Raw genomic sequence first — 27,429 nt, 5'->3', positions numbered from 1 at the left:
TAAAACAATTTATTTACAAGAAATGAGATGATAATTGTTTCCACTGCTTCCAAAAATATGTGTTTTTATTGAAGGCTTATTTTGAGTAATTCCTTTGAAACCTTGAGAAAAGGTACTAGCTAGTCTTCTTGACTCTCAAACCCCAAAATAATGCTAAGTGCTAAAGACTGATTTTTATATTAATTGGAGGTTTACAAGAGGATCCGAAATATTGTTTATAATATAACATATAGAGTGTAAAAATGGTGATTGTAACAGGTGGAAACATAATATATCGCCTCTATGAAAGTTTCTCAATCTTTCTGTCCTATACTAATACATACATCTGTAGTATAGTACCTTTCTCCCGGAAGATTCATGTTAACTTCTTATAAAAGTGGCAGATCTTTTCCAGGATAATTTTCTTGTATGTGAAACCCCTTTATAAACAAAAACACCCTTATCCTTAGATATTCTGCAAAGGCTTTTTGTTTTCTTTTGCTTTACTTTGATTTGCTTAGTCTGGCTGGGCTTGATGTGGTTATCTTGGTTTGGTTTGGGGAGGATGTTTAAATGACTTAGCACTAACGAACTATCACTTAAAGTTGTAAGATGCATAGGGGTAAGGACTGTGTGTATATCAGTGACAACTAGAACTATAGGTTTGGCACAAAGCAAGTATCTGAAGTATATTTGTAAATAAGAGTTAGTTCCTGTGTCCTCATTAAAATTGGTGAGGGGGGAGCTGAAAATGATTTAGTTAAGTGTCCAAGGTATATCAAAATGACCAGGAGTCCCTAGAAGAACTTAAATGTGAAATGTAGAAGTATCAAAAGTATGCTTTATCTGCTTCCGAATTTTGCTGCAGGCCTTCTTATTTCCTGGATAAATCAAATGTGACACTTCATTTAGACCTGCTTCCTCACTTTTTCTCCATCTTTACTGTCAATTTAATGTTTGATGTTTCATGTTAATAGCTACACACTATTGAACGTTTTCTCTGTGTCAGGAGCCAATGTTACATTACTTTCATTATGCCATATAGTGTAGGTGAAGTATGTGTTATTATCCCCATTTTGCAGAAAACAAAACTGAAGTTTAGATTAGATAAAGTATTTGTCCAAGTTCTGTGCACTTAATTCAATATGTCATTTTGCCTGTGAAGAGCTTAAAAGCCTAAACTGACTCTACAAACATTGGAATAGATTATTTCTGGTCTCACAAATGTATTAAAAATATTTTATATTGGAGGACAATGAAAATAAACAATTTATTTTCAATTAATAATCTCAGTAGGTGAAAATACCCAAATCTCTTATAAATCACAGTATAGTTAATATATAATTTTTAAAGAATGTGGATTATGATAAAATTATCTGCTATAAAGAGATGCCATCCTGGGGCGCCTGGGTGGCTCAGTCGGTTAAGCGTCCGACTTCAGCCAGGTCACGATCTCGCGGTCCGTGAGTTCGAGCCCCGCGTCGGGCTCTGGGCTGATGGCTCGGAGCCTGGAGCCTGTTTCCGATTCTGTGTCTCCCTCTCTCTCTGCCCCTCCCCCGTTCATGCTCTGTCTCTCTCTGTCCCCAAAATAAATAAACGTTGAAAAAAAAAATTAAAAAAAAAAAAAAGAGATGCCATCCTTGCTAATATGTTATTAATTTCAAAATGGAGACCTAATTGTTTTTAGGATAATTGACTAGGCCACTAGGTTATGTGATCTGGGCTACTCATGACATTTCTTCCTTTAAATTGTGAATGGAAATATTATGAAGGATGAGCTTCTTCCACTGAAATTAATTGTTAATTTTTCAGTGTCCTTTAACTGCTAACACTTGCAGTGTGCATTTTTATTACTAAAGAGAGATGCTCTTGGAACCACTACTGGGATAAGCATTCTAGTGGTTTTAGCAATAACGAAAAGGTTAGAATAATTAGAAAGTGCTCATGGAATTATGGAGATGTATGAATTTCTGGTCCACTATGAAACAGTTTTAAAGGATTGGGGAAAAAGTAGAATTAAAATAATCAAAGCACAATCTAATTTTAAATCATAAGGTTCATTTGAAGATTGTTATTTTCTATCATAATTTTTTTCCTTAGGGACAGATTTGAAGAATTATTCTCTAATATTTATCATTGTGTATATAATGTTTTATATTTATTGTATTCAAACAACAAAGTTTTTCATATCCATTCTTCTAATAATAGACTCATCTTTCATCTATCTAGTTAAAATATGGCATGCTGACATTCATTCTAAAGGATAATTTATTAATGTATTAATGTACCCAGTGACCTGTGGACATCTAATAACGGCCAAAACAGCAGGGCTCAGAATTGCCCTGTGAGTCATACTAACCTAAAGTTATGTATGATCTTAGGATATGACTCTGAGATGTCATTATAAAGTTCTGTATACACATTCATATTCTGAATGAAGTAAAATTTTCCATGAATTTCACAATTCATTTTGTTGATGAATTTTGTAGACGTTTGCACTAGTTTAAAATTGTTTCAGATTTGGTGAATTTTTTGAGTTGGGCATTTATGAACTCTTTCCTAGTAGGAGGATGTGTGTTATGCTTCTGCTTTGAAAATTTGACTGAAAGGAAACAAGAGCTTTCTGAATTACCGCGATGACAGAAATAAACTCTATAGGAGGCTCTGGAAAGGCTGGCTTTGACAATAATGAGCCAGTCATGAACTAGAGGTCAGAAAAATTACTTGGGTACTGATTTGAGTGTCAGTGAATTTGGTTGAAACAAAGTCTTGGATTCTTAGGGATTTCACTTTAGAGACTTAGGGACAGATGTCTTAAATCTGTCCATCTATATTGCCATACTCATTGGCATGTGTATACACACTCACCTCTTGCCAAAAGTTAGAAACAACCAAATTCACCCACCAGTCTTCTCTTGATCCAGATCTATCCCAGCTACTATGTAACCTCTATCTACATGTCTTGAAGGGTGTTTACACTTTTTTAAATTTTTTTTTTCAACGTTTTTATTTTTGGGACAGAGAGAGAGAGACAGCATGAACGGGGGAGGGGCAGAGAGAGAGGGAGACACAGAATCGGAAACAGGCTCCAGGCTCTGAGCCATCAGCCCAGAGCCCGACGCGGGGCTCGAACTCACGGACTTAAAGATCGTGACCTGGCTGAAGTCGGCCGCTTAACCGACTGCGCTACCCAGGCGCCCCAACACTTTTTTATATCATATAATGGCATCATCCTTCTGTCCTTGTTGGCAATTTCATTATTTTTTTTTTCTCCATAGCCTCACTTTTCCCATCTTTCTAGTTTCTATCATGTTGTTACTCTTAGGTTTTCTCACTTCTTAAGTTGGATACTAGCTTTTTTATGTTTGCGTTTCTTCTTTCTAATATATTTATTTAAAGCTATGAATATCCCTTTCGGTACTGTTTCTACTGCTTTCTTCAACATTTGCTATGTAGCATTTTTGTTATTCAGTTATAAGACCTTGAAAAGAGTCATTATGGTTTATTCTTTGATTTGCATGGTTTATATGTTTTTAAATTTCCAAATGTATTATTTTAATATTCTTTTATTATTTCTTTTCAAAAAAGTAATTGGATTATTGATATAGAATATAATTTTTGGCCATGTCTTTACATCATTTCTATGCTTAAGTCCTAGTATGTGGACATTTTTGTCATTGCCTTTTTTTTAAATTTATTTCTTTATTTTGAAAGAGAGAGAGAGAAAGAGAAGAGAGATGCAAATGGGGGAGGGGCCGAGAGAGAGAGAGAGAGAGAGAGAGAGAGAGAGAGAATCCCAACCAGGTTCAAAGCTGTCAGCGCAGAGCCAACATGGGGCTTAAACTCATGAACCAAGAGATCATGACCTGAGCCAAAATCAAGAGTCGGCCACTCAGCCAACTGAGCCAACCAGGCACTCCTGTCACTGCTTTATAGGACCTTGACAAGAATGAGTATTCCTCATATGTTTCACATATGTCCATTAAATCTGTGTTATTGTGTTTCTTAAATATTCTATATCAGTACTGTTTTTGTTTTGTTTTGTTTTTGCCAACATGAGCTGTGGGTATTGATAGAAACATGCTGACATCTCCTACTTTGGTAACTACCATATAAATTTTTTCTGGTTCTATCAATTTTTGTGTTTAAAAGCTTGGCTATTTTATTAGGTACATACATTTTGGGGATTATTATATCTTCTGACTGAATTGACCCTTTTATCATATAATGACACTTTTATGATATACTAACATAAAATTTTTATGATTTGCCTGATTTTTGTATTATTAAAGAAATCAAGTTTGAGGTCTAGAAATATTTTTTTTCTCAGATAGTGGCAATATTATTTATTTTTATTTTATAACTATTTTATTTACCATTTGTGTCTCGTGTTATTCCATTGAGTGTGACTTCAAGTGCACTTTTCATAGTAATAATGGTAGTAAGTGACCTTAGTCTCTTAAAGTATTTAACATTAATTATAAAGTATTTTTAACATTTTACAAGTATCATGCATATGTGAATATGTATATGTGTGTATACATATAACTTTATTTACTATTATATTTTCATCTCCTATTTATCTGTCTAGCATCCTTTTCAGCTCTAAATTCCTTCAGGGGAAATTTTCTTTTTTTCCTCTCTCTCTTTTAACCAGTATGTGTCCACTGGCTAACATACTGCCTAACACATGGCCCATGTGAAATAAGTATTTATTAAATAAAAAATGAGTAAATGAATAAATATATGCCATCAGAACCAAGTGTCTGTTCATTAAAGAATAAACAGTGAGAGAACCATTGCACACATCTTTGATCATTATTCTTTGGGGTCTTCTTGTGTGAATGCTTTTATTTGAACAAATTATTTATCCAAATATGTATTTTATGAGGGAGATGTTTGTATACTTGGCTGGTTTTCTCTCTCTCTTTTCTTTTCTTTTTTTTTTTTTTTTTCATTACACTTGCTAAGAGTCAGAGGATTTCTTGACGGACCAAGAAATAAACCAAGTAAAAAACGACAAGTGAGGTATGACAGTGGTGATTATGTAAGCTTTGTGTTTTTATATTTTTGTTGTTCAGCTTATGGAATGGCATTGCAAATATTATGTGAATAATTAAAATTACCATTTTGGGCTTTACACAACTTTTATAATGTCATTTTATAGTGTAGACAGTAAAGTGAATGTCCATATTTTAAAGAACTGAAAATCATCAGCGAATCTTAACTTTTTACAGTTTTCTAGCCAAATGTGGCTATAGAATTCCGGCCTTTTCCATGAACTCTAATCAACCATGTTACAGAGCCATTCACTTTACAAAGTGACTGCTAGCCAAGTACCACCAAAAATATAGCTCTTTTCAAAAATTTAAGATTCAAAATAGACATAACAAAATTTGATATATTGTCTTTGACATTTGCTAAGGTACCTGGTAAGCTTATTTAGTTTTGTTTTATTTTACAGTCATCAGATAACTATTAGAAATAGGATTCTCCTGGGGCACCTGGGTGGCTTAGTCAGTTGAGCATCCGACTCTTGATTTCAACTCAGGTCATGATCTCGTGGCTCATAAGTTCGAGCCCCGCTTCGGCCTCTGTGCTGACAGTAAAGAGCTTGCTTGGAAATTTCTCTCTCCCTTCCTCTGCCCCTTCCCTCCTCTCAAAATAAATAAAATTAAAAAAAAGAAATAGAATTCTCTTCATATTTATTTTAGTTCATTTTTGCAATAGTTGTATTTACTCATTTTAGAAGCTTAAAAATTCCTATCACAGCCTCTTAAACTTGACACCCTTAAGAAGAAATCTCAGCCAGATTCTCTCCTTTATTATACATTCTTTTTAAATGAAGCAATGAATGGCTTTTCTTTTCAAGTCAATGTGTGTCAGTTACAAATTTATAGTACCTTTGTAGCTTGAAAGGCTTGTGCTTCATGACAGGTGTCAAGACTGGTGGTGATTCAAATTAATATTGAAGAATAATAAATGAATGGTAGAGAAAACTTGCAAAATATTCTCTGAGACACTCAGCTTTGGGACTTTAACATCCATGAAAATGAATTGCTACTACACAAAATATGAGAGTTCACAGTAGTAATATATGAAGAGAAAAACACAAAAGATAAGTGTGACAGGCTGTTTAGAATATAAGTCTGATACTCAAGTTATAAACTGGTCTTATTATATAAGGATGTTACTTGTTGGTAGACTTAAAATACCAACTTTGTAGGTAAGTTTAATTGTTTTGTGTCTCAGTTTTTCTGAACAAGGTTATATGTTAAAATATTTTATTTCTTGACATTTATTTAAATTTAGTATATAAATAACATATGACAGAACATCTGAAGATATTAAGAACTTTCTGTATTTTGCCTTAAAATTTCACAAATCCTTTAGGAAATATTGTATCAATGATGATTATTTTTGAAAAACTCATATATGTCTAAATGTACACTTTTAGGGGTGACTGGGTGACTCAGCCTGTTGAGCCTCTGTCGGACTATTGGTTTCAGCTCAGGTCATGCATGATCTCACTTCGTGGGTTCAAGCCCCACATCGGGCTCCACACAGACAGTGAAGAGCCTGCTTGGGACTGTCTCTCTCTTATTCTCTCCCTCTAAAATAAATAAAAAATATATACTTTTAAAATAAAGTTTTTATTGCCTAAATATGACTTATGTGTACACACACACACACACATTGTACTGTTTCTATTGCTAAGAGAGATTAACTAAGTCAGCCATAGCCAAAATGCATTAATTGGAAGTATAGATTAATGAAGAGAGTATAAGAAGTCCCTGTCGACTGGAAAGAAATTGCACATAATCATATAGTAGGAAGTTCCACTTTTCTTTTCTTTTTTTTTTTTTTTAATGTTTTTATTTATTTTTGAGACAGAGAAAGCCAGAGCATGAGCAGGGGAGGGGCAGAGAGAGAGGGAGACACAGAATCTGAAGCAGGCTCCAGGCTCCGAGCTGTCAGCCCAGAGCCTGATGCGGGGCTCGAACTCACAGACTGTGAGATCATGACCTGAGCTGAAGTCAGACACTTAACCGACTGAGCCACCCAGGCACCCCGAAGTTCCACTTTTCTCAAAATTCCACCACAGATTCTACTTATAAGTGTAGTCTCTGAATTATGTGAATGCACACAAACGACATGTGCTGTGTGCACTTATGCCACCTACCCACCAGTGTTAAAGTGGAAATTAAAACAACTTTACAGATTTAGTATTGCTATTGACACAGTAAGAAAATTTGCTGTGCCATGAATTAAAATATTTTGTATAGACATCTCACCCCATTTCCTACCAACACAACCAGTAGAAAAAAGAAATGCCAGAAATCACATTGTGTGTGTGTTATATATATATGTAAATATATATTACATATACATATGCATATACATATGTATATGTATATTAATATATATTACACACATATATGTAATATATACATATATATGTGTTACACACACGCGCACACACATATATATATAGACACACACACACACACACACATGCACTGAATAATGATACACTTCAACTTTCAGAAAAAAGATGAAAGCAATTCAATAATTCAATTCTGGAATGATAATACAAGCCATAGCAGATAAAATCCTTCACAGTGAAGTAGAAAATAAAATTAGGCATGAAAAGTGGGTGGAATTAGTAAAAGGAAGCCCTAATTGGAGTGACCATCATTAAGGGAAAAAATCCTTTAAAAGGTGAAGTAGGGGCGCCTGGGTGGCGCAGTCGGTTAAGCGTACGACTTCAGCCAGGTCACGATCTCGCGGTCCGTGAGTTCGAGCCCCGCGTCAGGCTCTGGGCTGATGGCTCGGAGCCTGGAGCCTGTTTCCGATTCTGTGTCTCCCTCTCTCTCTGCCCCTCCCCTGTTCATGCTCTGTCTCTCTCTGTCCCAAAAATAAATAAAAACGTTGAAAAAAAAATTTTAAAAGGTGAAGTAAAGTGATATTTTAGCAGTGTTATTTTATGACAATTCTGAGTAAGGAAAAAAAAGAAGAATGAAGATGGAGAATAAAGACTGGAATGAGATCACACAGAAAACACAAAATGCCCACTTACTAATGGAGAGACAGAAACTAAATTTGTATCGCCCTAGCCCATCAAAGCGCAACTCAAAATATCCCACTTCACAGAGCAAACACAACATATATTTTAGAAAAGTATGATACACGCATACTCACCTGTCAACTTAAACTTTGCACATGGCTGCGTCAGCGCGCCCAACCAAACTCCCTGCTTCATACCACCTTGCAAAATCTATTTTCTGCTATCACATTTAGTGTTCACAGCTAAGAAAAATGCTGTTCAACAACTCGATTCACTTGAAATGAACTCCCAGTGATTAATGCATCTGGAATAAAAATAAAACTACAGGGCATACCTTAATGAAGGCAGAACAACACACACCATATAAATTTTAAGTAGTTGACTCTGAGAATGCTGTTTTTGAGCATTTGTTTCTACTTACTATTCAGCATACTTGAGATGTGTTAGTATTATCTTATCCTGGATATTTAAAGAAGTTCTTAGCATAAGTTATTTCTCAGAAAGTTTCTTTTTTCACTTTCATTGAGGACCATGGAGACATTTTTTACTCGCTCTTTATAAAACCCTAGATTCACTATTGTGAATTCCAATGTCTTCCATACAGTTCTCTGTTCAAAATGACAACTGAATGACTCTGACATGCTTTTATCAAGAGTTCTTTTTGTAGCATAGTAGAAGCAGATTACAGGAGGACAATACAAGCCCTGGGGTTGAGCTGCATATCTAAATTGGAATGAAAGACCAAGATCAAGTCTTCTCTTCTAATTTTCTAAAGTAAGGGAAATTATAAAGAAATCAGAAAAAAATGTTATTGGTTCTAGGGGTTGTGGAGGAAGTAATCAGAGAAGCAAGAAGGTATTTCAAAGAATACAGATTCCTTCCTTCTAAGGTATAGAGATCAACAGGCCTCTGTTCAGCAATATTCTTGTCTCTTGTCTCTATTCTTGTCTCTATAATTTGGATGTTCTCATGAGAGTGGTGAGAAGCTGTCTGGGAAAAAGTGTTCAAATCTACATAGTTTGATTATAAATAGAGTACTGTTAAGGAGTATCAATTGTAAAACTCTAAAAAATTTTTGCTTTGCTTCTTTCATGTGAGAAATACGTGGATACCTGATTACAAAAGTGTATGTCTCATGCATGTGTAAATTCTACGTTCTGAATTTCCATTTCATTTCCCAGAGCAATTAACAGTTTATGTGCTTATATATGGTTCATTACGGATACATTTTCACAGTGTTTCTTATAGCTTCTTGATTATATCCTCTTTACATTAGTAAGAAATACTTGTAATACAAATAGTATTGAAAAGTATAAGATAATTTTGAATGATTATATCTTTTCCTCACCACTATGCCCATACATATCCCCATAGTTTAGCACAGGTCTAACCATTTAACAATATATATTTAAGAAAAATGAATGAATGAATGAATTAATGAATGAGATATAATTTGGAATACATACAAGTCATAGAAGGTTTGCATAATTTAGAGTGAGCACAAAGATCATGTATGTCTAGAACATTGACTCAGAATTGGTTATGCTTTTATTTTTCAGAATTCTATTCACTTAGGAAATGATTTTTTTGAAATAAGTCATACAGAGAAAGACAGATACCATATGTTTTCACTCATATGTGGATCCTGAGAAACTTAACAGAAGACCATGGGGGAGGGGAAGGAAAAAAAAAGTTAGTGAGGGAGAGAGCCAAACCATAAGACACTCTTAAAAACTAAGAATAAACTGAGGGCTGATGGGGGGTTGGAGGGAGGGGAGGGTGGGTGATGGGCATTGAGGAGGGCACCTGTTGGGATGAGCACTGGGTGTTGTATGGAAACCAATTTGACAATAAATTTCATATTAAAAAATATCCTACTCCAGAACACCTGAAGAATATAGCATATCTCCATCAAAAATGGAATTGATGCAAAAGGGGAAAGGGCAATGAGAAAGTCCCAAGTCATTGTAACAAATCCTTTCCCAATTGAAAAGTACTGAATGCATACATTTAAAACCATTTCCTTTATTGTCAGTATATTTTTCTTGGAATTAAATAAGAGTGAGCTCAATTTACAATATAATGAGATACTAAAACAATTATGTAAAATGTGTACCTGAAACAAGAATTTTCTGTTGTTTTTCATAAGTATTTAGAGTATATTTACTGTTGGTAGAAAAATGGCAGCATTAAGTGATAGAAAAATGGCTGCTTTTATGAATCATACAAGTGGTTATTTAATCATGAGATACCAATTCTACAAAAAGTTAATCAGAAAAACAATAAACTAATATAATTTTTGCAAATTATACAAATTTACAACTCCAAACATATTTTTATTTCATTAGAAATATCCAACCTTCTTATGGGGCGCCTGGTTGGCGCAGTCGGTTGAGCGTCCGACTTCAGCTCAGGTCACGATCTCGCGGTCCGGGAGTTCGAGCCCCGCGTCAGGCTCTGGGCTGATGGCTCAGAGCCTGGAGCCTGTTTCCGATTCTGTGGCTCCCTCTCTCTCTGCCCCTCCCCCGTTCATGCTCTGTCTCTCTCTGTCCCAAAAATAAAATAAAACGTTGAAAAAAAAAATTAAAAAAAAAATAAAAAAAAATAAAAAAAAAGAAATATCCAGGGAATGTAAGGTCCTGTAATGTTACACTACTTTGACTCCTTATTTCCCACTCATTCTGTTTTCTCCATCATGAAGGTATATTGTTTTATATATCTATATCTTCTCATCTTTAACTCTTCTTTAGTGGAAACATGACTATCTTGATTGTTGAATGTGGAAGTGGTATTTGGGAGTGCATGGCTCATACTTTTCAGGGGAAATCTGCTTGTATAAATCCAACATCTTCTGGGGTTCAGAATTACTAAGCATAATTTATGGCAAATATAAGACAGGTTCTCCATTTATCAGCATTAAAAATATGTTTATGGAGGAGCACCTGGGTGGCTCAGTCAGTGGAGTCTGACTCTTGATTTCGGCTCAGGTCATGATCTCAGGGTTTGTGAGCTGGAGTCCTGTTGGGCTCCCGTGTGCAGAGCCTGCTTAGGATTCTTTCTCTCCCTCTCTTTCTGTCCATCCCCGTTGCCTGCGTGCACATGCTTTCCCCCTCTCTCTCAAAATAAATAAACTTAAAAAAACGTGTTTATGTACATCTGCATTTTTCTTTGCCTTGTTTTTTAAGTAGCTCAGAAATGAAGCAGGAAAGAGAGAATAATTATTGAGTCCCTCAGCTTCAACAAAAATTATTCTGCCAAAACTTAGAAACTAGTTTTTATTGCGTCAAGAACACTAACATGAGATTTATCTTCTAACAAATGTTTTAGTGTACAATATAGTTGACTGTAGGTCCTGTGTTGTACAGCGGATCTCAAGAACTTAATAATTTTGTAGAGCTTATAACCAATGAACAACGACTCCCTATTTTCCCCTACCCCCAGATACCCACCATTCTACTTTTTGCTTCTTTGGCTTTGACTGTTTTAGATGTCTCAAGTACGGGGAATCATGCACTATTTGCACTTCTGTGATTGACTTATTTCACTTAGTATAATGTCCTACGTATTTGTACATGTTGTCACATACGGCAGGAGTTCCATCTTTTTTAGGTTCAAATAATATTCCATTGTTTATATATACCACTGTTTCTTTATCCATGTATCCATCAAAGGACACTTCCATTGTTTCCATATATTGGCTACTGTGAATAATGCTGTAATGAAAATGGAAGTGCAGATATCTCTTCTGATTTAATTTAATTTATACTTCTAGGTATATACCTAGAAGTGGGATTGCTGGGTCCTGTGATTGTTCTATTTTGATTTTTGGAGGAACCTCCACAGTTTTCTGTAGAAGCTATGTCATTTAACATTCTCACTAATAGAATATACATCCACCAATTCTTGTTACTTTTGTTTAATTTTTTTAAAAGACTTTTGGCCATTCGTTTGTGTTCTTTGAGGACATGTCTATCTAGTATTTTGTCATTTTTTTAATAGGAGTTTTTGTTTGTTGGTTTTGGCTATTGAGTTATGAGTTTCTTATATATTTTGGATGTTAACCTCTTATCAGATAGAGAGTTGGCAAATATTTTCTCCCATTCTGCAGGTTGTCTTTTCATTTTATTGATTGTTTCATTTGCTTTCCAGAAGCTTTCTAGTTTGATGTATTTCAATATGTTTATTTTTGCTGTTGTTCCTGTGTTTTTTGGCATCATATCCAAGAAAGCATTGCCAAGACCAAAGTTAAGAGGCAATTTTTTTTCCTGTTCTCTTCTAGGACTTTTACAGGTCTAGATATTGCATTTAAGTCTTTAATCCATTTTGAGTTGATTTCTGTGTATGTTGCAAGATAAGGGCCCAGTTTCATTGTTTTGCAGGTGGATATACAGTTTCTCAACACTGTTGAGGGGACTATCATTTAACCTTTGTGTATTCTTGGCTCCCTGTTGAGGATCAGCTAATTGTATATGTATGGTATATTTTTAGGCTCTCTTCTGTTCCAATGGTCATATATGTCTGTCTTTATGCCAGTACCATACTGTTTTGATTACTTTAGCTTGTAATATATTTTCAAATCAGAAAGCGTGATGTCTCCAGCTTCACTCTGCTTTCCCAAGATTGTTATGGCTATTGGAGGTCTTTTTTGGGTATATATAGATTTGGAAACTATACTTTTTCTTTTCTGTGAAAAATTGCATTGGGATTTTGATGGGGATAGCATTGAATCTGTAGATTGCTTTGGGTAGTATGGACATTTTGACAATATTAAATCTTCTAGTACATGAACATAGATGTCTTTTCATATGTCCATGTCTTTAGTTTCTGTCATCAATATTTTACAGTTTTCAATGTACAAGTCTTTTAATTCCTTGATTAAGTTTACTCCTGAGTATTTTATTGCTTTTGATGTTACTGTAAATGGGATTGTGTTTTTAATTTCCTTTTGTTGTATATTGGTTTCTGTGTAGAAATGTGACTGATTTTTGTGTTTTGATTTTATATTCTGAAACTTTACTGAATTCATTTGTTAGCTTTAACTTTTTGTGTATGTGGAATCATTAGGGTTTTCTACATATATGAACATTTCATCTGCAAAGATAATTCTACTTCTTTGTTTCTGATTTAGATGTCTTTTATTTTTATTTTTAATTTGTTTGTTTGATGAATTACTCTGGCTGAGATTTTCCTTATTATGCTGAATAGCAGTAGAGAAAGTGGGTATCTTTGTCTTGTTCTTGATTTTGGAGGAAAGGCTTTCAGTTTTGCACCGCTGAGTGTGATGTTGAGTGTGGGCTTGTTATATGTGGCCTTTATTATATCGAGGTACATTACTTTTATACATAATTTATTGAAAGTTTTTATCATGAAAGTTTGTTGAATTTTGATTTTGTCAAATGCTATTTCTGTCAAATGCTGTTGAGAGGATTATTCTATTTTTATTCTTCATTCAGTTAATATGGGCTATCGTATTCATTTGTTGATGTTGGGCCATCCTTGTCTTCCAGGAATAAATTCCACTGGATTATAGCATATGATCTTTTTATTATGCTGTTAAATTCAGTGTGCTAGTATTTTGTTGAGGATTTTGACATCTATGTTCATCAGGAATTTGGGCCTGTAGTTTTCTATTCTTGTGCCTTTGTCTGGCTTTGGTATGAGAATGATGCTGTCCTCCTAAGATGAGTTAGGAAATGTCCTCTCCTTTTCAATTTTTTTCAAGAGTCTAAGGATTAGTGTTAATTCTTCTTAAATGTGTGAAACCATTTGACCGTCAGCCTCCTTTTTGGGAGGTAGGAATGAATTGTCTTTTAAAAATGGAAAAGGTGGGGTGCCTGGGTGGCGCAGTTGGTTAAGCGTCCGACTTCAGCCAGGTCACGATCTCGCGGTCCGTGAGTTCGAGCCCCGCATCAGGCTCTGGGCTGATGGCTCAGAGCCTGGAGCCTGTTTCTGATTCTGTGTCTCCCTCTCTCTCTGCCCCTCCCCCGTTCATGCTCTGTCTCTCTCTGTCCCAAAAACATTGGAAAAAAAAATTACAAATGGAAAAGGAAACTCTTCTTTCAATATTGTCATCAGAACACCATTGTCCACAAATTTTAGCAAAGTTTTCTTTGATGAGATTTGTACATATTTTCATCAAATTTTTATAAAACTTCTTCTTTGGTTTCAAAGAAAAATAACATATATTATGTTATAACAATTATTATATTATATTATTATACTATATTATATATTATAATATATAAGTAAAATGATATATGGATATAGATATACCATCTATTATATTATTATATTATTATATTATTAATATAAAATATAATATACAAATAAAACTGTATATACATATAGATATCCTGTCTAGCTGTCTGAATGCCTCATCACTGGATTGTACAGTCAAATGAAGTTAACTCTTTTATGACCTGTTTTTACACATCACCAAGCCACTGTACTTTTATCTTAAATAGTAAACTACATGACAACCTATATTCTCATTGTGTTACTGTCTGGCAGAGCTGATAAAGAGTCTTGCAAAGCATATTTAACAAATGCTGACAGAATGTCTCCTGTGTGTCAGACACATGAAAGGATTTCTATACACATCTACTGAATTAATGAATGAATACACACATATTTTTTTTTACATTATGAGGTTTTTATGGATACTTGGATGTGAGATGAAAAGAAACTCATCTCATTAACAATTTTAAAAACCTAAAAGCAAAGATAAAGAAGTTGCTACAGTTGTTTCTTTTGCATTTTAATTTTTGTTTCAAAATTATCAAGTACTATGTTATTTTCTTAATCAGTGTTTATTTATTACTAAATTTAAATTGAGAGAAGTTTAGTTAGGCAACAGTCTACATATCATTAGAAAGTTTCCAGAAATACAAAGAATGCTGTAAAGGTTCAAACAATGATGATCCATAATTAGCTTTATATTTTTTAAATTCATTTTAACCATATAAAGTTCATCACTTGCCACTTGAAGAATAATAGCCCCACGAGTAGAACTCTATACTTTGTAGTTTTTGGATATAAGTTGACTTATGATGTATATAGTATGATTAAGTATTTATTTGGCTAAATATAAGTCATGCATAATAATATTTTAATCTTCACTATAATCCTGAGAGACACACACTATTGTAATCCCCATTGTTCACAAGAGAAATAGAACACATAAAAGGTTAATAAATTGCCTCATAGTACACTGTAGTAAACTTTGAGGCTGAATTATGAATCCATGTATGGTGGCTCTGGAGTCTGTGATCTTAGTAATTGGAATACTGATTCTCTGAGAAGCCCTTTGTAAATAAATGGTCATGATTATGGGTGAGTGATGATTCCCATCATTTTACTTCTTGTCAATTTGTGGCCCTTTTGCCGTTGCCTAATAGATACTGAGGAAGTATTTGTTTCCAAATAAGGAGTGGTATTTTAATGTTTCATCACTCATGTTTTTGATTGTATTTGTTTATGTACTTTTCACCATCTCATTCACCAAGTGCCCCTCATGTGTTAGTTTCTGTGCTCTGCATTACTCAGAACTAGAAGAGTGCTTGAGTTTGATTACCTGAAGAGAGAGGAAGGGCTAAGGAACGTACTGAGAATGAGTTACTCATATATTATGAAAGGCTAAACAAAATTAAAATAAAACAAAATATCATAAGTACAGTCTCATTCCATATATGGCAACATTTATGGAATTTGTCTGATGTAGCGGCCTTCATGTTGATTCTATATCCATCATTAAATACATATTTATGTATCACCTACTCTCCAGTGACTATTCCAGGTGTGGAAATGAAACAACACAATAAAAGATAGGCATATTCCCTGCCTTTATTGAGTCTAACCCTACTAGCCACTGTTACCACTTGTCACTCATTTATCTCTGTTCTTCAGTGATCTGACATCCCTTAGCTACTTTCATCATTGTATTGAACATATACACAGTTGCCATACAATGTGCACATGTGCACACACCCACACCTTCAGAGATCATGAACTACTCCATACATCTGGGTAAAATGTAACCTCATCAGACAATGTAATTAATTTGAATGTACTAGTGAGAAAAAATCTAGTAAGAGTTCTTGGATTTTCTCCTTTCTTTCGTTTTTTATTTACTTTGAAGGGGGAGAGGGACAGAGAGAGAGAGAGAGAGAGAGAGAGGAAGAGAGAAAATCGCAAGGAGGGCTCAATCCCAAGAACTGTGAGATCGTGACCTGAACCAAAATCTAGAGTCATTTGCTTAACCAACTGAGCCACTCAGGCATCCTGTATCCTCTCCCTTTAGTATCATACATTTTAACTAAAAGAATATGGTTTCACATAAACATAATTGGACCAGAAACCAAAACACTTAATTTAAGCCTCATTTAGTATTTGAGTTGCTGTTGTTGTTAGAGTTAAATGAGATTGTTTATGTGAAGTCCCCTGGAAGATAATAGATATTCAACAAATTGGTTATTGTGTTTATATCAAAATACTATCTAGGTATTTTTAAACCATAAAGTGACATGTATTCTCTCTCTCTTATCTCATAATGTACCTCTGTCATACCTATCTATCATCTATCTATCTATGTATTATCTATCTATCTATCTATCTATCTATCTATCTATCTATCTATCTATCATCTATCTATCTATCATCTATTTATCTATCTGATTATGGTTGATTAGCAATTGGCTTGTTTTGCTGCCTAACTAAAGTGGCTCTTGTGGTGGAAAAACCTTTCCTTTTATGATAATTCATTAACATCGTAGCAGGTTGTAGACCAAATATTTTGGTAGCATGAACTTCACTGTGTCCTAAAATTATATTCAATAGATGAAATTTGGTGAAGATCAATCTTACATTCTCCATGTCCATAAATCTCTACTTCCATGTGTATTCAGAATTACCTTTTACTTGGTAGAAAGCAGAGAAAAATAGAGCAAAATCAAAAGAAATCATACTCTGACAGAGTGGGACCTCCCCCAAGAAAAATTAAATTATGCAGTCTAACTACCAATTACCTCCTTGGTCAGGAGGGGATGGAGTTGGAGTCTGGACATTAGAATGAACTATGAACTCTGGGTTCCCTTCACCTTCTGGTGTTTGGTTCTCTGATACAGAGTTACTGTGTTAAAGAGATAGTTATCCTATTGGTTTGTTTATGATGACTGGGTGGGTACAGTGTTCATGCAGTCACACCATTCCTTTTCTTTATTAGCTTTTGACTTTTTTATTATCATGCTTTTCCTTCTTGCTATAAATTGTTAATTATTATCTTGATAGCCCTGGGTAAAACTTCTATTAACTGTCATTGTTTGACTAGCAGTTACAGAGATTTGCTTTAGCTAAATCCCTACTATACTAGACAGCCATAAACCAAGGGACAGATTGCAGTAACGAAAAGCCTTTCTTCTTTTGTGGCCCTCAGCCCAAGTGAATGTGTGTGTTTCCAGGTTTATTAGGAAGCTACTTACTGAGGGCCTGCAGATTTTGTCAAAAGGGTGTAGTTACCAGCATTTAAACAGAGAATTCCACTAATCAAATCCTTGAGAAATCAGTTGCTTTAAGTTGTCACCCTTTGACTAATATTGTTATCACTGATGTACTAAAATAAAGTTTAATAAAAAGTCCCAGTGATTTAGTGGTGATCTCATTGATTGCAGAATATTTTAACAAGAGAATAGTTTATTCAAATTTTAGTAACCAATTTCCAAATAAGTTCAAGATAATACATACTATAAGGGTAATTAATGAAGCTTTTTACTGAATGTGTGATTTTCAAAAATATCTTTTAACCTAATTCCCTGGTGTAAATTCATATCATGTCAATACTAGAAAATCTGGATAAAATGTAACATTCATATTTAATGATTCCTTGGAAATGACATGTACAGAAATTTGCTTATTTCACAAAGTTTTCTCACGTCTCTAAAGGATTGGCCCATATGTTTTCAATTGCATCTTTGGTATTCATGGCCTGTGTTTCTCTAATACTGAACTACTTCTTGGCTCCCTGATTCTACCATATGGGTTACATATGGATTGCTCACATGTGTCTTTTCCCTTATCCTTTTATAACATACCATTCCTACTTTAATATGCTCCCTAGCACTTCATGCATAAATTCACCATTATGTAATGATGAACATTACATTACATATAATATTGGTATACACAGTGGTATGGTCTATATCTTTAATCTTTATATTCATAACATGTACCAGATTATCTAGCACATGTTAGGTGTTCAGTAAAATTTTGTTGGAAACAAATTGACAACTTTAACTCCCTTTAAAATCTAAATATAAGTCCCTGTTAGAGAGTTATACTGAAAGAATGAATAGGTGAATTTTTCTTCCTTATCTAACTGTATTAGTTATTAATAATATATATGTCCAATTGATGATGACCAAAAATTAATTGATTATTATTTTATGTCTATTGCATTGCATACACAGAATTACTTGACTACATTATTTCTTTATTAAAACTTAACAATATATTTTAGCTTTCATGAAATAAAATTTTTAATTTATAAATCTTAAAAAAATTTTATGCTTATTTATTTTTGAGAGAGAGAGACAGAGCAAGAGGTGCAGAGGGGCAGAGAAAGAGGGAGACACAAAATTGGAAGCAGGCTCTAGGCTGTGAGCTGTCAGCACAGAGCCCAAAAGGCTCTCGAACCCATGAACTGAGAGATCATGACCTGAGCCGAAGTAGGGGCGCTCAACCGAGTGAGCCACCCAGACACCCCCAAAATTTTTTAAATTAGATTTTAAAAAGCTATCTAAGGAAACTGCATTACTTGGTATAAAATTAAGTTCCTGATATTAAATATACACATGTTATAGACTGTCTCTAAAAATTTATTACTAAAAAAATATAAAAGTCTTTTTGGATTTAAGGTTAGATCTCTGCCCCAAAACTTAAGTCTTTGTTCAAATGGAACTAATTTCCAATATTATCTTTTTATTCCAATTAATTTCTAGTATCATCTTACTATTGAACTCATTTCCTTTACAATAATTCATCTGTTAATTTCCTGAAAGCAGAAGTAACAGTTCCAACCATCTATCTGTTGCTTAAACAAGAGAAAACTTAATATCCTTAAGCAAAAATATACCTTTATATATACCTATATTTATATAACTAAAATATAGGAAAACCTTCAGCAAATGGAAGATTTCTAGTTTCACCATAAAGATAATAAAAGGCTTCCTTAATGACTCCCCCTTCTATTTTTTTGTTTTCCATACACAGCTATTATAAGTCATTTGAAGCTCAGAGTATGACCAAGAAAAGAAATTAGGCTGGGAAATTGATAAGATGACACATAGCTTCAGAAATTAAATCCTGCATCCACAACGAGTTTCTGTATGTGGATATACAGATCATTTAGACTTCCTTAGAACTAAAGTCTCCCTCAAAATAATCTTAACTTTTAATCTTTGATTATAGGTATAATTTAATAATTGAATTTGATTCTTCTAGGGACTAGCAAACAAAAATGACATGGTAATCCTAGCTGTTGGCTGGACTCCACATACTAGGGACAGTGTAGATCAACTGTTGCTACTGACACCAAAAATCCAAAAGAAGTTAGTGAAAACTTTAGGTCCAAACCTAGCTGTTGTCAAAAGGGCATGGAAAACAGAGTAGAAATAACATAACCGGGGTCATTTGTAGTATATAAGGAAGATAGGATATAAGAAATAAATACTCTTGTTTTATAATTTCTGCTAGAAATTATACCACTTTTGTAATTACTACTTTTGTAATTTTCAATGCCTCTGATTGAAATCATTTATGATAATAAAATAAATTAATTAAAAGCTTAAAGAATAACATAGACACTGTACCCACCAAACAGATTTAACAATTACTGCAATATTTATTTTATATCCTTTGTTTTTAAAGGGATGAAGCATTATAATGGAGTTAGAAAATTATAAAGAGTAAAATATAATAGATAAAACTAGGAACCTTATGCTCCATCTAATTCCCTATTCTCCTAAACTTGAGTTATTTCATAAGCAGCCTGAAGTTGGAATGGGTCTGTGCCTTCTAAGTTATATTGTATATAATAAGAACTGTTTAGTGTACTTAAAAGATGCATAAATTGTGTGAAACATTATCTATATTTTGGCCATTTGTTTTATTTCACTAACATACCATTTTGGTGTCTTATTCATATTTAAGATAATGCTCTGGTTCATTCATGCTCTCTGCTTTATAGTATTGTATTAATATAGTTTACATGTTCTTTGTTTTTTACAGAAAACTTTTATGTTATTTTTGTTGTTGTGCCTTTAATATAATGACTTGTTATCCTTTTTCTCTTTCTTACAATACCATTTTTAAATTGTGCATATTTCTGGTTTTATAATACAATAGTTTTTCTTAGATTTTTAGCAAGTCCTTTCGACTTGACAATACACAAAATGGTCAGTAGCTTTACATTACATCCAGATGTTTCAGGGATATCAGAATACCTGAATACCAATTAGCCCCACATGAAATTTTTATCATTATTCTACATTGTTTTAATTCTTCCTTGTTTGAACTCACCATGGAAATTATTGCTGTGGTGTTTTTCCAAATCATGCATATATAAATTTGCCAAAATATATCACTTACTTTTCATTGGTTTTAACAACCTACTCCTTCGTCCTGAATACCATTTTTTCCTTTCCTTTTCCATCCTTTATGGCACACTCAACAACAATTCATGAAAAAACACACTATTTTATCAGAAAATGTTTTCATTTTCCCCTGACTCTTGAATGATGATAGTTCAGTTGGGTCTAGACTTCAGGAGTCACAGATATTTTCCTTAAGAATCTTGTAAATGTTATATTTCCTATTAATGTTATTGATTAAAAGTCACCCATTAATCTGATTGTTGTTCCTTTGTGTAGGTATCTTGACATTTCCTCTGTTTTTAGACTAGATGTTGTTTTCTTTACCTACATAATCATTGTAAACATAACCCCTATCAGATTGTTCTGTTGTTTGGGACTGAGGTGTCCATTCTATTTGCTATGTCTGTTGTTTCTTCCTCATGCTAATCCATTGCTTAGTCTGATTTGTAATTTTACAGTGTTAAGTGCATCTTGACTAGGTGTTTTCTTCTGTTTCCATTTTTTTTCCTTTGGATGAACCATGCACCATAGACTTTTGACATATATTTCAAAGACGTCTACAATGTAATTTTGTTCGCAGAGTCTAAGTAGAAGAAAGCTTCATAAACTCTTCCTTGGGTAGGTGGGAGGATCTTTCCTTGTTGCTTTTCTTCACAAATGAAATAGTTTTCTAACCCTGCCCTCTTAAGGCAGATGTCTCCATTCAAAGTCAACACCCTATGCCAATTGAAGTTCTTGTCTGCCCTCCCCATATGGTAATTTTAACTCCATAGTCCATCCTTAAATTCTGTATCCGGGTTCAGTACTCCCTCAACCTCTGCTGGTTAAGCATGATAATTTAAATCTGGCTCTAAATTCCATTTCTGGCATCAGGTAATCCTTTGTGTCTCATTTTTGTAATTTCTAAAATGTGAATATTCCTAAGTTGTTTTGTAAAACATGTAATTCAGCATTTATGTATTTTTGTTATACGATAGGGCTTCATATCGGCTAAGGCAGTTTGTTGTCAGATGTACTGCTTTACATACTTAAGTCTTATAATCATGTCCCTGTCAATGACTAAAATTATTGTTACTATAGTAGGGGACATGGTGCATGTGCCATCCTGAGCCTTAAGAATGATTATGTAACACTTACGTGTGCATGAGTGTTTGTGTGTTTGTGTGTATGTATATGTTTAGGATGGGGAATTTTGGGTATTCTTTTTTCCAGTAGGTATTGAAGCAAATTTTTAATTCAGGTCATTCATTAAATCGATTATCAATATAAACATTTTATGACTAGATATAAACTATTAGAAAAATTTTCTTTATCAATATAAACACTTTATGACTAGATATAAACTATTAGAAAAATTTTCCACATACTCAATTATACTTAAATAATGACTTAGAAAATAAGGATATGGGTGGAATCATACTTCAATTTTCTCCTTTAATGCATGTTTTATTATGTATTGGGAAAAATCTGAACTGCTTTGTGAAATACTTACAGTAAAATGTTTTGGAGGTTGACTAAATGCTTCAGCTTTGATTTTAACTATTAATGAAACTTAGTAGTTATTTCATCTTTTTTTATTTGTTTAGTTTTTTTTTTGAGGGTTTTGTTTTATTGAGGCATACTGATATACAATAAACTTCTCATTTGAAAATGTGCAATTGTGTATATTTGTATGAATATATGCAAATGAGACTATCACTGCAATTAAAATAGTAAACATATACTTCATCCCCCAAATTTTCCTTATGCTACCTGTAAATCTTTCCCTCTCATCTTTCACTGCTATACCCACCTAGTCTCCAGCCAAACAAGGATCTACTTTCTGTTTATAGAATAGCTTGCATTTCTGGAATATTATATAAATGCTATCTTATGGTATGTGTTTTAATATATAGGGATATCCAGACTGTCTATTTGTTTGTGAGTAAATGCTGGTCATTTGTATCTTTCAAAGAATTTGTTTATCAAATTGCTGAATTTGTTGGCATAAAATTGTTCTTAATACTGTCTTCTTACATGTTTAACATATGTAGAATATGTAATGATGTTACCATGTCCGTTCCTGCTAATGATAAATTATTTCTTCTCTCTTATTTTTTTGATCAATATAACCAGAAGTTGCTTAGTTTCTTTCTTTTTTTACATAACCAGCTTTTGGCTCTGTTTTATTTTCTAACTCTTCAGTTTCTACTGTGATCTGTATTATTCCCTTTCTTCTAATTACTCTAGGTCTGATTTTCTCTTCTTTTTTTTGTCATGGTTTTCAGTAATACTTAAATATAACCAGTGAAGAAAAAATAAGTGATGAATTTAAAAGTACTTAAAGGTAATTTATAAATTTTGTGGTAATAATCACTTAGTATATATAGTGCCATGATAACATATTAATTTTTTAAGATGGCATTTGACTGAATTTCTTATAACAAATGAATCAGTTTCATAAGATATATGGTATTTTTATTAAGACAAGCCATTATAACATTTTTACAAATTATTTGGAAATATGTAAGCATTGCTTAATAATTTTTAAAAAAATTAAAAAAAACATTGTAAAATTAATATGAAATTTATTTTTATAAGTTATTTTATTCAAATGGGTCAAGTGTGCTATGACTAAAGTTACTGCCCTTTTAAAATAGTAACTACAAAAGTCAAAGTGGAAGTCATTCTTTGTTCTGTTATTTATGTGCTAATAATTGTCTATTAAAACATTTTCAACCTTTTCTTAAAATGCTAGTATATATTCTTTTCTATTAAAATATTAACTTATTAGAACATTGAGTTCAGTTACAAGTATACATGAAATTTTAACTATGCCACTTTTTTAAGACACAGAATACTATTGAGTACCAAAACATAATAATATATTTGCTACAACTTTGAGAAGAGAGATTTGAGTGGAAGAGAAACTCCATTGCTTGATACAAACTAACATGATTTCTTTTAAGCAACCTTCATGCTCTTCTCTATAGTGACTGTACCAACTTACATTCCTACTAACAGTGCAGAGGGTTCCCTTTTCACCACATTCTCACCAACACTTGGTATCTCTTGTCTTTTTATTTTTTTTTAATTTTTTTTTTATTTTATTTTATTTTTTTTTAATTTTTTTTTTTTCAACATTTATTTATTTTTGGGACAGAGAGAGACAGAGCATGAACAGGGGAGGGACAGAGAGAGAGGGAGACACAGAATCGGAAACAGGCTCCAGGCTCTGAGCCATCAGCCCAGAGCCCGACGTGGGGCTCGAACTCACGGACCGCGAGATCGTGACCTGGCTGAAGTCGGACGCTTAACCGACTGCGCCACCCAGGCGCCCCTCTCTTGTCTTTTTAATGACAGACTTTCTAACAGGTATAAGGTGATCGCTCATGGTGATTTTTTTTTTATTTGCATTTCCCTGATGGTTAGTGATGTCAAGCACCCTTTCATGTAACTCTTGGCCATTTGTATGTCTTCTCAGTATATATCCAAAGGAAATGAAAACAAGATCTCAGAGAGATGTCTGCATCCCCATATTCATTGTAGCTTTATTCACAGTTGCCAAGATATGGAAATAGCCTAAGTGCCCATCAACAGATGAATGGGTAGAGAAGACGTGAGATATAAGGATAGTGATAGAGATAAAGATGGACATAGAAATATATGGGAATTTTATTCAGCCATGAAAAAGAAGAAAATCCTTCATTTGCAACCACATGGATGGACCTTGAGAGTGTTATTGCTAACTGAAATAAATCAGAGAGAGAGAGAGAGAGAGAGATACTATATGGTCTCATTTATATGTGGATTCTAAAAACATGGGACTCGGAAAATGGTGGTTACTAGGGGCTGAGAGATGCAGGAAATGGGGAGATGTCGATCACAGGTTACAAATTTCCAGTTACAATATGAATAAGTTCTGGGTATTTAATATATAGTGTGGTGGTTATAGTTAATAATAGTATATTAGAAACTTGAAATTTGCTAAGTGGATGTTAAATAAACTAATCATAAAAAAGACATGGTACTTATGTAATGTGATAGAGATCCAGGTGTTGACTAATGCTATGGTGGTTATCATTTTGCAGTATATGTACATCAAAGCAACACATTGAACAACTTTAACTTATACAATGTTATATGTCAATTATAGCCCGCCCAATGAAGTTGGAAAAAACATATCATATTATACAGTGCAAAAAAAGTCTACACTGTTTCCTCCCTTTTATTTATCTACATAAAAGAAGACATTTTTATGAAACACAAACATTTCCTATTGCATTATTATGCTCTCTGTTAAATGTACAGTTAATGTCAAAATGTACATTTTTCATATATGAATGAATTTTTTATTTATTGATGCATAGCAATCAAAATCAAAAAAGATTTTGTTTCCAAGCAGTAATTTAAGTCATATGAGCTCTGTATTTAAAACTAATAAAATTTATGGTGGATATTTCCCTACATATCCACAAGAGTTCCAAACCAGATAATTTAAAGGTATGGATTGATTAGCAACACTGGTTATAGGTCTTTATTCACAAATGAATACAGTCATGACAAAATAATTGTTGAATTTTAAAAGAAGGGTACTTATGCAGCATTAAAGCCAAAAAATCTGTAATGTTTCAAGAAAAAATAATATAAGAAAAAATTTAAGAGAGAAATTAGCCGGGTAGATTTCTTTTCTTCTAATAAGTAACACCTCAAAAAAAAAAAAAAAAAAAAAAAAAAACCTTGAAGAATACTTCATGACTATTTATTGAGGAGAAAAAAAGAAATTGGTCATCATGTTCCACTCTTGACTAGTTGTTTGTTTTTTACTTCACTAAATAAATAGATTTTTGTAATTCTCTGGCCCTTGTACTGTGCACTTTAGATTCTGTTTTCAGTTTTAAAATCATTTTTGGTTTTTATATTCACTATAAATTACTTTTACAGAAGTTGACAATTGTCTTTTGAAACTATATATATGTGTATGTATGTATATATGTATCTGTGTGCATGTGTGTATATGCGTGTGTATGTATGTGTGTGTGACAAATGCCTTTTGAAACTATATATATGTGTATGTATGTATGCATCTGTGTGTGTATATATATATATATATATATATGTATGTGTGTGTATATTCGTTCTTGATTATGATAAAATTAGTTGAGAGTACATGTTTCCTCTTTTGCTCACTTACTGAACTTACAAATTGCCCTATGTTAATAGTAAAGTGCATGAGTAGACGGATCATATTAATTAAGTAAGTGGCATTTGAAAAACTTACTACAACATCTTCACCTTTAAATTCCTTTTCCAAACCTTGGTTTTTCTCTGAATGGTTTGCAGGCTTAGTGGCAACAACTCCATAAAGATTCTAGTCTTAACATTTTTACTGTAAGGTTTTTTTTGTTTGTTTGTTTTTTCCTCAAGGCTCAGGTTCCTGTCTAAGTATAAGGTACCCTTTTCTCCTCCCTTTTCTTCCCGACCTCAGGTTTGCTGTCTTCTAACCATAGCCACTTCATGACAGATCAGGCAAAATGACTTAGGAAATCAAATTTAACCCTCTATAAAGAATGTAAATAAATATGAGTCTCTAATTCCATAATTTCTTGGTTAAAGTATTGAGATTTCATGAGCTCACATTCCATTTGTGTCCATGTGTCCAATTCATATTCGTGGACAATAGGAGTAAAATAACTCTAAAGGTTACTTAATCTATACAGTGCATTCACTAATGCAGGCATAAACAGTGTAAAGCACATGTAATATATTACTACATTTATCACCTAAGAACATTAATATTATAAGGTTGTCTTAAAAAATCAATTTATTAGATGTGGTTTTGTATTTGTTGATGCTGTTTTATTTAAACCATTTTATCTAGGAAAGGGACCACTAAAAAATCCCACAGTATCTCTTCCCGATTTTATAAAAATTAAGTTGTACTTACTTTTAGTTACTTTTAGTCTTCAAGTTACTTATAGTCTTCAGGTTACACCAAAATATATAAGTGCTTTATTTGAGGATAAAATATTAATGTGAATATTATACCCTGGGCCATCATTGTTTAGAAAGCCTAACCCCTTATTTTATTTTACGTAATATCAAACTCGTGACATGAATTATAAAATTCTTTGTCTCTGCTTCCAAGAGTCTCATGTCTACTGCCAGCTCACATGTAAGTGTGGTGGGCTGACAGATTAGCTTTCAAGTAGGATGAAATCTCTGACCTTGACAGCACTTGACCCTACCATCATTTTGCAGAAGACATAACAGGCTCATGGAGTGTAAAAAACAAAACAAAACAAAAAAAAAAAACAAAGACAAAACCAAAAGCCAAAAACCAAAATCAACTAGCTCAAGGCTCTAGAAGCCATTAGTGACAGGTAGAACTTGAACTGTAGTCCTAGGTATGTTATAATACGATACTACAGCCAGGTAGAGGACTTTCCGCTCACAATGTTAAATATTATCTCCAGGTAAGTAACTGAAGCTAAACACAGGCAAGACTCTTTCTGGCAGCTCATTTTAGCAGTGAAGATTTAATCAGGCATAAAAAAATAATATACATTCATTAAAATTCAGTTACATCTAACAAAGAAGGGACATTTTAAAACTATCGTAATTTTTATTTGAGATTTTTGTAGCTCCAGCTTTAAGATTGTAATTTGATTTTTAAAAAGATGTTCCTGGAATTTTCAAAGATCTGGGAATAATATGGAGATAGTAGTTAAAAAGTCTCATTTCCACCATTGCCTTTTT

General features: G+C 33.3%; 1 protein-coding gene across 1 annotated transcript in view; it reads left to right on the top strand.

Moving 5' to 3' along the window:
• NEGR1 (neuronal growth regulator 1) overlaps positions 1-27,429 on the top strand; it is an 862,121-nt gene that overhangs the window by 119,494 nt on the left and 715,198 nt on the right. The gene's annotated exons all lie outside the window — the stretch shown is intronic.

The sequence above is a fragment of the Puma concolor genome, chromosome C1 (assembly GCF_028749965.1).
Source record: "Puma concolor isolate L17-30 chromosome C1, mPumCon1.1.hap2, whole genome shotgun sequence".
NCBI lineage: Eukaryota > Metazoa > Chordata > Mammalia > Carnivora > Felidae > Puma > Puma concolor.
This window is presented reverse-complemented; position numbering and strand designations above follow the sequence as displayed.